Source organism: Neovison vison, chromosome 3, assembly GCF_020171115.1.
Source record: "Neovison vison isolate M4711 chromosome 3, ASM_NN_V1, whole genome shotgun sequence".
Lineage (NCBI taxonomy): Eukaryota > Metazoa > Chordata > Mammalia > Carnivora > Mustelidae > Neogale > Neogale vison.
Genome location: NC_058093.1, coordinates 108,365,579 through 108,378,957, shown reverse-complemented (window position 1 = coordinate 108,378,957; position 13,379 = coordinate 108,365,579).

Sequence of the window (13,379 nt, the reverse complement as noted above, 5' to 3'; positions counted from 1 at the left end):
TGTTGACTAGTGGGAAGAAAAAAAAACCCAGAGCAGATTTGAAGCAGCAGCGTGGGAAACTTTGTAGGTTACTGAATTACTGTTCATTTAGGGGAAGGTAGGGAGAGGATGCTAAAGAGGGTAATGGAATAAAACCAAATCTGTTGATGACTTTCTTTAAATTTTTCCCTACAACTCTGATATTAGGTCTATTAAGAAATCATGCATGACCAAAAATAATAAAAGTTTATGATCAAACATATTGAATAAAATCCATTATCTTTAATTATTTTTATCTTTATTAAAAAAATAAATATGCTACCTCTCTCTTTCAATAAAAAACTTAGAGTTTTTAAATCACTCAAAGCTGTATAATTTAGAAAAAATTTTCAGTGTTTCATATGTGTAGTGAAATGGACATTTTGATTATGTATTTTTTCTATATAGCCCCATTTTTATTTTCTGTATAAGTCACACCAATCACTATCTAATAAATATCCTCTTTGTCCTAGCCCTGTTTGAGAAACTTCACATATTGGCTTCATTAAGGATAATCTGCGGTTTTGAGGAAATTGTAGTGTAGTTATGAAGATGAATGCCCTCAAATTGCAGGAAACTCCCTATATGGTAAATAAAATTTTTCTTTTGTTTTAGCATAAAAGAAACCCTCTTTTAAAGGTCAAAATAATATGTATGTATGACTTAAGACATTTTCCATTCAAAACTGTTAAAATAGGGATGTTTGCAGTAAGAGTCAGTTATTTGAATTCATTTAAGTGGAATATGTCTTGATTCAAATTCCATAACATCTCTATTTGGGATGCTATTATAAATCTAGACATGTATAATTAGATGATGGGGTTACATAGATAGCAACTCCTCAAAGGCTTTATACAATTTAAGAATGATTGGTATACAAGCCAAAAGAAAAGGTAGAGACAAGGATTTTCGAAACCTTAGCCCATAGATCAGATTTGGTCTGTTTTTTTTGTGTGTGTGTTTGAACAGTGCACAAACTATGAATGATTTTTTACATTTTTTTAATGGCTGAAAAGAATCAAATAAAGTGTAGTATATTATGACATTTTCAAGTTACATGAAATGCAAATTTCAGTGTCTACAAAGGAGTTTCAGTCTATAAATAAATTTCAGTGTCTACAAAGAATTTTTCCTCCTTCCTTCCCTTCCTTCCTTCTCTCTTTCTCTCTCTCTTTTTTTTAAATACAGCTATGGTTATTTGTTTACATGTTATCTATGGCTGCCTTTGCAATACAGTTGCAGAGTTGAGACATTTCCACAGAAATTTTAAGACCTGCAAAACCTAAATTACTTACTTGATGACTCTTTACTGAGCCCTGACAGGTCTACTAGGTGGAACACTAGAGCAGAATACAAGGTACAGAGGTACTACACAATGAAGGACGTGGTAGAGCTCATCCATTCAGAATATTTTTTTCTTTTTTACCAAGACTCTTTGATGTATCAGATACCATCAGATAAGCTGAGGAACAAAATAATCACTCAAGTCTTGGAAAATCTAAGGTGGATATATAGATTTATTGGCAGTAATTGGATTGGGTTAAAAACATTTCTGTTAAATGTGTTGAGTTTGGATCTTCACATTATTCTCTTAAAAATATAAAATGCATTCTTTCTCATTCTTTTGATTTTACCAGATTATTGAGCAATTTTAATTATCTTCCAAAAAACTCCTGTTGCTTATTGACTGCATGTTTTTGAGCATGCTTGCATGTTGGTATTTATTGTGGTATACTTTTAAATTTTTATAATGGCAAAAACGCCTATATCCATTTTACTTTTAGCATTTTTTTGTGTTACCCCATTTACTTAATAATATATACTCTTTGTCTCTCTTCCCCTTCTTTCCATGGCCATAATCTTCTACAGTTCCTCTAATCTTCTGACTCATCCAACACTTGGGTCAACATAAGGAAAGGTCCAGAAATGGCAGGTTTAGAAGAGCAGTGAAAGCTCATGAATACTCACGGTTTAATATACCCACCTTAAGCTGGTTTAATTTAAAAATGTTTTTGACTTTCTGTTGGTCTGAAAGTGATACATATTCAGTAGAAATGGTACTTGAAATTTCAAATTTGGATCTTTTCCTGGGCTAGTGACAATGTGTAACAATCCTGTCTCAAGACACTATGCAGTTACAGTGAACCACAGCTCCCAGTCCCACAGTGATCACTGAGGGTAAACAACTGATACATTCTGTATATGTGCTGCCGAAGCGAGCACACAACTGATACATTCTGTACTGATACAAACATTCTGCTTTTTACTTTCAGTATAGCATTTAATAAATTACATGAGATAGTCAACCTAATATATTACACTTTGTTATAAAGTAGCCTCTGTGATAGATGATTTGGCCCAACTGTTGGCAAGTGTAAGTATTCTGAGCATGCTTAAGGTAGGCTGGGCTAAACTATGGTGTAGGTTAGGTGTATTAAAGGCATTTTGACTTAGGATATTTTCAACTTATCATGGGTTTGTCAGGACATAACCCCATCATAAGTCAAGGGAGATCTTCATTTTGTCCCTGTCTGACAACTAATTACAATTACATTACATGCCAAGGAGAACAAACCTGGCATTCTAGGAACTCACACTGGAAGAGGGCTTGACCTCTCTCGATAGATGCCAGGGAGTTTCCTAGGGAAAGTAACTTATAAGATGAGCTGAGGAAGGTGGGAGGAGGAGGGTGTGTTTAAGGAACTTCAGTGGAGGGAGCAGAATGGCTAGGAGGAAGACTATCAGAACTAACTAGTGACCTCCAAATGGAAAAGTGAGTTGAGAGTCAGCCCATAGAAAAATAATTACAGGTTTGGTATTTGTTAAGAGAGATAGTACAGGTATTGTAGGGATTTTTAATTTATTTTTTTAAAGGAAGGAAGTGACTCATGTTTTCGTATTTTGTAGTTCTTTGGGTCCAGGTGTCAGTCAGGTCACTTATCAGAGATAGATTTGTAGTTACAAGGAAATAATGTTTACTCTTCCTTTCAACATTTGTTTCCACTTTAGATGTCTCTAATGATGAAGGAAAGATGTTAGAGTTAGAAGCTGATTATCAAGAAAGAGTTCTTGAGATGTCTTTGGTGCAAAAAGGTGGTTTTATTAAGGCACAGGGACCTACGGAGGGCAGAAAGAGTTGCACCAGGGTCAGGAGGAGTGGCCCATTATATACTTTCTTTCTTTTTTTTTTTTTTTTTCCCCCAAAGATTTTTATTTTATTTATTTATTTCACAGATAGAGATTACAAGTAGGCAGAGAGAGGAGGAAGCAGGCTCCCCGCCAAGCAGACAACCTGATGCGGGGCTCGATCTTATGACCCTGGGATCATGACCTGAGCTGAAGGCAGAGACTTTAACCCACTGAGCCACCCAGGCACCCCCCATTATATACTTTCAAGTTGGGAGGGGGTTAGAGATAACATTAGTCTCTAAGGAATTTGGAAGCAAGGTTTCCAGGCCCTTGAGGGAGCTAGCTATTGTTGGAAAAAGGTCATTTATTACCATCTTTTAAAAAACCTTAATTATGAGACCCTTCAGATGTATATCAGTGGGTCATATGCCTGAAGGATAATTGCCATCCTATATCTTGGGGGCTTAGAGATAAAGGATAATATCTGAAGGAATTTTTATATATTAAAGCAGACTTACAGGATGGGGAGTGGAAGAGGGGGTGGCTAAGTAGACCTTAAGTCCTTAGCAAGGTGTTGACATCAAGGCAGTTGAGTGTCTAGAGGAATGTCACTCTACCAGTTTCAAGGACTTGTCAGTGGGCTGTAGATAATAAGGAAATCTAGTAATTTTTCTTCTGCCTTTGTTTCCCACATCATCTAACACCTTGCTCAAAGAAATAACAGCTTATGGATTTAGATTTGGTGTCCAGAGCATCAATTACATAGTAAGTTTTTCTCTCACTTTAGACATAGGATAGAGGACAAGTTATTTAAATCCTTTTTACCTGTAAAATGGAATAGTGCCAAATGACAAGGTGGTTGTGACAATTTACAAATGAAATGCACTGCTTAGTGCTTTAAGTGCTCCTGAAATGGTTATTGTTATTGACAATTTGGTGCTGTTAAATATGTTGACTTAACTTCCAGCAAGTCCTCTTTGAGACCATTCAATGTCTTTCATATAGCAAAGCCTCATAGAGGCAGCAGTATCATAGTTATCAACAATAATTATATTCCCCTGGGGGAAAGGACTGTAGAATGTGGCCAATGCAAAATTTTCATAATTGACATTTGTCTGACAATTCGCTTCTGGTGGACAATGACTTATTTTCTGAAGAATTAATAAAAGGTTTCAGAATCTGAATGATGATATCTCACCCTCAAAAAGAATTTGTTTTCAATACAACCAGAATGAGTTGGCATAATAAAGTCTGTCTTAAAAATTTATAATGGGAAAAAGACAGATGGAAAGCAATTTATTTAGAAAGAATTTTTTTTTTTTTTTAAGAGGACTTTAGAGTAAAACCAGAAAGTTGTAGCTCAGTGATTTTGGCCAAAATGATTAGAGATTGGGGAAGATTAGCTTTATAAATGCTGAAGTTTGAAAGTTTGGTGCTGAATTTACTAAACAAATACTTCTCAAAGAAATTTCATTGCTTGGAATTTACCGACACTGTATCTCTACTTTTTAATGCACGACTCTTTCTTCTTGGTATGGTGCTATTCCTTGGTTTAGGAAAGAGTCATCCCACCTACAACTCCTGAAAGTATTTTGTCCATAGCTATACTGAGCATGGAGAAACTTTAGTTGGTTTCTTAGGAATGTCCTTACTATATTCTTGGAATTCTATATTAAATGGTATTACCATCTTTTTTCCTCTTATTTGTCAGGAAACCTGATTAATGCGTTTCAAAATCCACATCTTGGTTTTCTTGCAGTTTTTCATTGGATGAAAATGAGAAGTTGATTCAGCATGAGTCTATGAATTGCTAATGTGCAACTTTAAATTTATAGGATTAGATAGAATTCAATTAGATTTTTGGGGAAAGGTATGCATGAATAAAGTATATATACAATTTAATCTTGATCAAGATTTTCATATGGGGGACTTTAATTATTTTAGCTCACCATATTTGAACCATTTGCATAACTCTGTAATGGCATTTGCTCTGCTATTAAGCAGAAAATAAAGCCAGCCCAGACCAAATGTGTTAGGGTAAAATGTAGGAAGATGGTAGCATCACTTAATAATGTGTTGTAACTAAGAAGGAAATTAAAGACTTTGGTAAATTTGGTATAATTTATGAAAGACCAAATTTTCCTACTTAGACTGATTTAGGAATGTAGGCTATTGGCTTCCATTTATAAAGACTTTCAATCATGGCTTGAAATTATACCCATTTCTGTTTACATGGTTTAATTTTGCACAGCAGTAGATCATTGAGGACATTGATCAAAAAGTGACACATATTTTCTTTATAGGTAATTTCCACAGACATGTTTGATGTTCTTGATGTATCATTAGAGCCCTAAGAACTCTGTAAGTAGGGTAGTTTTAGACCTTTTGCTGTGGAGTTAAGTCTGTGATAGGAGGAGTCAAACAATTTGGAGTTTATACATTCAACAAACATACTGAAGACCTACCAGATGCCAGGTCACCATGAGAGCTGCACTAGTTATAGGATGAGTAAGCCAAGTTCTCTGCTTCCAGAATGCTCCCATAGTGTATGGTAAGGCAGACATCATAACCACTAAATATATACCGAATGATGAATGTATCAGGGAAAGCTAGAGTAGGAAGAAACGGACTCTGCCATCCTGAAATTCCGCAAGAGAGTTGTTTTTGTTGTTGTTGTTGTTGTTGTTTTAAATCCAGAGCTGATGAGCAAAAATTCATCTGTTGTGGAGACAAAGGAGGGAATTTCAGGAGAAAGTAAAAGCCCAAAGCTATGAGTCTGTGTGCCATGTGCTGGGGAAAATTTGAACATTTCTAGTAAATTAGAATAAATGTTTGTGTGTCTAGGATGCATATGGATACAATGAGAAGAATAAATAGTATATGTAGTAGTAAATGTGTCAATGTGTCTATATTTCTGATTAGTCAGAAAGTGGATTTGAATGCAGAAGGCAAAATGCTAATCTGAAATAGAATCGTTTTTATGTTTAGGATTAGGAAAGACTATAGATATCACTATTAAAGTATGAGAATAGATGACATGACAATATTTTAAAATTCATTTAACTTTATTTTTTGTTGTTATGGCAATAACACAAAATGAGATCTGCCATCTTATAAAATTTTAAGTGCATGAGACAGTGTTGTTAACTATATAATCACAATGTTCTATAGCAGTTCTCTAGAACTTACTCATCTTGCCTAACTGAAACCTCATGCTCCTTGATTAGCAACGCCCCCCTTATTTTCTCCTCTCCCCAGGGCTTAATAACCATCATTCCACTGTCTAATTCTATGAGTTTGACCATTTTAGATGCTTCATAGAAGTGGAATCATGCAATATTTGTTTTCTGTGACTGGCTTATTTTATTTGGTGTAATGTCCTCAAGGTTCATCCATATTGTTACATACTGGGAATTTCTTTTACTTGTAAAGCCTAAATAATATTCCAGTGTGTGTGTGTGTGTATTCTTAACCATACATCTCTCAATGGACATTTGGTGATTGTGATATCTGAACTATTGTGAGTAGCACTGCAATGAACACAGAGTGCTAATATTTCTTCAGGATTGTGATTTCAGTTCTTCTGCATAAATACCCAGATGTGAGATTGTTAAATCATATGGTAGCACCACTTTTAGGTTTTTGAGGAATCTCAAAATCTTCAAAATCTTCCTTTCATAATGGCTATATACCATTATACAATTTAATTAACAGTGTACAAGTTAATGAAACTTTCTTATATTTTCCTTATATCTTCATCAAAATTATTGCCTTTGGTTTTTTTTTTGGTGGTGGTGTTTTTTTTTTGTTTGTTTTTGTTTTTGTTTTTTTTTGACAATAGCCATCTTAACAGGTGTGACATGATATCTCATGGCAGCTTTGATTTGAATTAGATAATTAGTGACATTGAGAATCTTTTCATATATCTGTTGGCTCTTTGTATGTCTTCTTTGGGGAAATGTCCATCCATGTCTTTAACCCATTTTTAGAATTGGGTTATCGGAATTTTTTGCTATCGCGATGTATGTATTTCTTATAAATTCTGGAAATTAACTCTTTATCAGATATACAATTTAATTTTTTTTCCCATTCTACAGGAAGCCTTTTGACACTGTTAAGTATTTCCTTGGCTATGCAGAATCTTTTGCTTGATTTAATCCTACTCATCTATTTTTGTTTTTATTAGCTGTGTTTTCGGTGTCTTATCCATGAAATTATTGTTAAGGCTAATGTCATGAAGCATTTCCCCTACATTTTCTTGTAGGAGTTTTGGAGTTTCTTCTAGGAGTCTAATAGTTAGGTCTTTATTTTGAATTGATCTTGTGTGTGGTATGAAATAAGTATTTCTTTTTTTCTTTCTTCTTCTCCTATCCTCCTTCCTGCCCTCCTTCTTTTCTTCTTTTCTTTTCTTTTCTTTTCTCTTCTTTCTTTTTCTTTTTGTTTTGTTTTGTTGTGCATATCCGGTTTTCCTGGCATCATTTGTTAAAGAGACTATCTTTTCCCCATTGTATAGTCTTGGCATCCTTGTAAAAAACCAGTTGACCATATATGTGCATACTTATTTCTGTTCCCTTTATTCTGTTTATATATCTGTCTATATGTCTGTCATTATTTCAGTACCATGTTGTTTTGATTACTGTAGCTTTGTAAGATACTATGAAAGTAGTATATTACAGAAAGTATGATGTCTTCAGTTTTGTTCTTTCTCAAGTTGTTTTGGCTATTTTTTTTTTAAAGATTTTATTTATTTGACAGCCAGAGATCACAAGTAGACAGAGAGGCAGGCAGAGAAAGAGGACGAAGCAGGCTCCCTGAGGAGCAGAAAGCCCGATGCAGGGCTCGATCCCAGAACCCTGGGATCATGACCTGAGCCAAAGGCAGAGGCTTTAACCCACTGAGCAACCCAGGCACCCCTGTTTTGGCTATTCTTAAATTGATTTGGCTATTCAACAAAATATTGTTTTGATTACTGTTGCTTTGTAATATACTATGAAATCAGAAAGTATGATGCCTTCAGTTTTGTTCTTTCTTAAGTTGAATTTGGCTATTGAAGATCTTTCCCTACATCTTGAAATGTAGGGAAAAGGAAGAGCAAAAATAAAAGAACAAAAAGAAGAAATAAACAAAACAGAGAATAGAAAAAAAATTAATAAAGCTGAGCTTTTTTTTCAAAAGATAAAATTAGCAAATCTTTAGCTAGATGAAGAAAAATGAGAGAAAAAACTAAAATAAATACAAACAGAAATAAAGATGAGACATTAAATCTGAGGTCACAGAAATAAAAAGGATTAGAAGAACTAATATGAATAATAATATACCAAGAAACTGGATAACCTAAAATAAATAAATAAATTTTGGGAAACATACAAACCACCAAGATTGAATCCTGAAGCAATAGAAAGTTTAAACAGACCTATAGGTAGTAAGAAGATTAAGTCGTCTTTTAAAAAATTATACAGATAAAAGCTCAAGGACAAGTTGGCTTTATTAGTAAATTTTATCAACAGTAATCTTTCTCAAATTCTTCCAGAAAATTGAAGATAAAGGAAAACTTTCAAACTCATTTTATGAGGCTAGGATTAACCTGACACCAAAGTGAAACAAAGATATCACAACAAAAGAAAACTACAGGCCAATATCCTAACAAATGTAGAAGAAAATGTTATCAACAAAATACTAATAAACTGAATTCAGCAACACAATAAAAACACAGAGCATGACCAAGTAAGATTTATCCCTCAGATGTTCAACATACAAAAATCAATTCATGTGATATACCTCATTAATAGAAAAAAAGGCCAAACCTACATGATTATTTAAATGGATGCAGAAAGTACATTGACAAAATTCAACATCCTTTCATGATAAAACTTCAAAAATTAGAAATAAAAGGCCAGAATAAAATTCAACATAATAAAGGCCACATACAAAAGCCCACAGCTAACATCATATTCAACAGTGAAAAACTAAAAAGCTGTTTTCATCACTTTTATATAACATAAGAAGTTCTAGCCATAGCAATTAGTCAAGAAAAACAAATAAAAAGCATTCAAGTTGAAAAAAAGAAAAGCATCGCTCCTAGTTGCAGATGACATGGTATTATAGACAGAAAACCCTAATGACTCCATGGGCAATGGAGGGCGAGTTAGAACTAATAAATGAATTCAATAGCAATGCAGGATACAAATCAAAATACAAAAAAAAAAAATCAATTTGCTTTTTTTATACACCAACAATGAATTACCTAAAAATAAAATTAGAAAAATAACCTCATTTACAATAGCACCAAAAAGAATAAAATACTTAGGAATAAACATAAATACAGAGGCAAAATACTGGTACACTGAAATCCTCAAAACATTGATTACAAAAATTAAAGAAAACACAAACAAATATATGATATTCTGTTCTTATGGATTGAGGAAAACTTAATATTGGTTAAAGTGTCTATACTACTCAAAGCAATTTATAGACTAATTAAAGCCTTATCAAAATTCCAGTTTAGTTTCTGTAGATGTATAGAAAAAAACAATTTTTGAATGTCTTAACTTTTAATTATTTGGAATAATGTTTTTTTATTTCCTCCCTTCAAATTTGCTTAGAGTAGTCTTAGCCTGAATGGGAACAGAGAAAGCAATGTTTGGGTAGTTCAGGGAGCCACTTAAAAAAGAAAGTAATTCCAGTTGTGTTTTCCCTAACTTCTTAAGTTCCCAAAGCAACAGAAATAGGCACTGGCTAAATATGAAAATGATTTTGCAAACAACCAAGTCGTTTCTTTGAAGAGATTTCAAACTCTAAAGAACAACCTACAGATCTTTTCACTGTGTTTATAACTGCATAAAACTTACCTTGAAAAATAAGTGACTTATTTTACCAGCAAATATTCCCCTTGCTGGGAATAGCAGAGAATTGAAATTTGGAATGTGCAAGGTAAGGCAAGTCCAATGGACACTAGAGAGGAATGCTATTTTATAGAGAAAAAAGAGGAAATTGGGAAGGGTTCTGTTGAATAAAAGTTCATATAGAAAAGCAGAAGATGAGGGATTATGGCTTCTCACTGACTGAATTGCAGGAATAGCTGATTTCTTTTAAAAGATTTAATGTATATTTGTATCTTGTGTGTGGTATGAAATAAGTATTTCTTTTTTTCTTTCTTCTCCTATCCTCCTTCCTGCCCTCCTTCTTTTCTTCTTTTCTTTTCTCTTCTTTCTTTTTCTTTTTGTTTTGGCTCACTCTTTCCTATTGATGGTTCTTCTGTTGGGATCTATAGTTAGCAATCCCTCCTATAATTGACATTGAGTGACACTGCTTTCCCTTTTAGTCTTCTGAGTCCACTTTACTGAGGTTTCCCTTGATCAATTTTCACAGAATATTTTTTTGAAATAAAGTGAGTGACTTAGAACATAATATTTTACCCAAGAACTAGGCAAATACTTATTGTCCCTAAAGCCCTATGGTAGTTAACTTGTTACAGAATTCTAAATAGAATAAATATAGAAATGTTGAAGGACTGGGGCACCTGGGTAGCTCAGTCGTTAAGCAGCTACCTTTGGCTAGGGTCATTTTCCCTGGGGTCTTGGGATCAAGCTCACTGCTCAGCAGGAAGCTTGCTTCTTCCTCTCCCTCTCCCATGCTTGTATTCCCCCTCTCACTTTCTCTGTCAAATAAATAAATAAAATTTAAAAAAAAATAAAAAACAAATATTAAAGGATTATGTGAGTGGAACCATAGCACGGATATGTCTTCTTCAAAACCCACTATAGGAAATAATGGTCTGTGTATATAGCTGTGAACAAATTGTCAGACCTGACTTTTACTCCAGATTCTAGCATTTTCATAAAAAGAGAGCTTATTGTTTCTTGATGGCATTCTTCTATTTATCAGGCATTCTCCAGTCTCATGAGAGGTTAGGAAAACACATTATTCTCAGATGGCTTTCTCTTCTGACTCATAGCAACCTGGGTTATCAGTCTAGTCAAAGTAGGGCTTGCAGATGACCAGGAACTTCTTGAAAGCTCTGACCCCACTTAAAGTTTGGTCTGGTCTGATCCTTCCTCATTTTGCCATTTAAAACTGGAAAAGAGAGACCAAATATCAGCTTTTCTTCCTTCCTTCAGAACTTCTTGAAGAGAGGAATCACTTGCTGCAACCATACCCTATAATAGGGACTTGTGTGCCACCAATACATATCTTCATCAGCTTTCATTATTATGTTAGAAACTCGCAACTTTAAAAACCTACAATAAAATGGTTAACCATGGTCTATACCTTTAGAAATCTTTATAAGAATCAGTAGAAATATTTTGATGAATTCCCAATAGTTTATATTTTGCTTCTGTTTCCCTGGCTTCAGGAGACATACCTAGTAAGACGTTGCTATGGCTGAAGTCAAAGAGATTTTAATGAATTCCTGACTCACATTTAGGTCTTTATTCCATTTTGAATTTATTTTTATGTATGGTGTAAGAAAGTGTCCACTTTTATTCTTTTGTATGTTTCTGACTAGTTTTCCCAACATCATCTGTTGAAGATACTGTTTTTTTTTTCCCATTGGATATTCTTTCCTATTTTGTCAAAGGTTAATTGATCATATAGTTTTGAGTCCATTTCTGTCCATTGACTGATGAGTGGACAAAGGAGATGTGATATATACATATGTGTGTGTGTGTGTGTGTGTATGTGTGTGCATAACTACCTATTTACCATCTGTATCTACAGAAGAGAATATTATTTAGTCATAAAAAAGGATGAAATCTTATTGTTTGCAATGAAATGGATAGCGCTAGACTGTATTATGCTAAGTGAAATAAGTAAGTTAGAGAAAGACAAATACCATATGATTTCACTCATGTGGAATTTAAGAAACAAAACAGATGAATATAGTGGAGAAAAAGAGAGGCAAATCAGGAAATAAGCTCTTAACTCTAGAGAACAAACAGATGGTTACTAGAGGGTAGGTGGGTGGGGGATGGAGGCAAGAGGTAATGGGGATTAAGGAAGGCACTTGTGATGAGCACCTGGTGTTGTAAGTGTCCAATCACTAATTTCTACACCTGAAAATAATATCACACCATATGTTAACTAACTGGAATTTAAATAAAACTTAGAGTAAATAAATCAATAGAAAGAGCACTGTCCTCTGGGAAGGTAATTGTGATATACACATCAAGAACTGCCAAACCTGTATACTTTGTTACCCTGTGATGTCACTTTTAGTCTTTCTATTCAATATAATGTGTAGCTAGCAATTTTTTTTTTTTTTTTTTTTTTTTTTTTTTTTGAGAGAGAGAGCACGAGAGAGAGACAGCAAGAAAGAGCAAGCTGGGGAGTAGAAGCAGAGGAAGAGGGAGAGAGATAATCCCAAGCAAACTCCATGCCCAGCATGGAGCTCCATATGGGGGAGGGGGGCCTCAATCTCCCTATGCTGAGATTATGATCAGAGCTGAAATCATAGGTACAATTCTCAACTGATTGAGCTACCCAGGCATGCCAAAATACAATAAAATTTTACACAACAATTACAAACCACAGTTATGGAGAAAATGCAGACCCCAAATTGCATGACATATGAAGGCAATTAAGCATACAATATAGATTTAAAATTTTATAATTGCTCACATACATATAGACAAATGATACAATGGAGTAAGCAAACATTGAAATAGACGTGCTAGAATGAAACATTGTGAGATTTTCCTTTTAGAAAATTTTCCTTAGTGTTGTTATATCCATTAATGGTCTAAAAAATAATTTCAGGGACATCTGGGTGGCTCAGCTGTTAAACATCTGTCTTTGACTCAGGTCATGATCCCCAAGTCCTGGGATGGAGCCCTGCATTGGGCTCTCTGCTTCAAGGGAAGCCTTCTTCTCCCTTTCCCACTCCCCCTGCTTGAGTTCCCTTTCTCACTCTCTATCTTTCTGTCAAATAAGCAAATAAAATCTTTAAAAAGGTAGATAAATAAAAAATTTAAAAATTTTTCAAAATGTAGCAATGGCTATCACAGAACAAAAAAGAGAACAATTGATGATGACCGCATTAATTAAAATGTTAGCATACTAATTATTACTGTTCATGATATAAAATCAAGTTACAAATGAGGTAGCCTGTTGTGAGAAGTGAGAAGTAGAGGCGAGATTTTACTGCATATTTCTGAGTTTGAAGTAAACATGTGTGGCCAAGGAAGACAATATAAGGGGAAACTGAGAAAATCAATGCAACTGGCTTTGTGCTG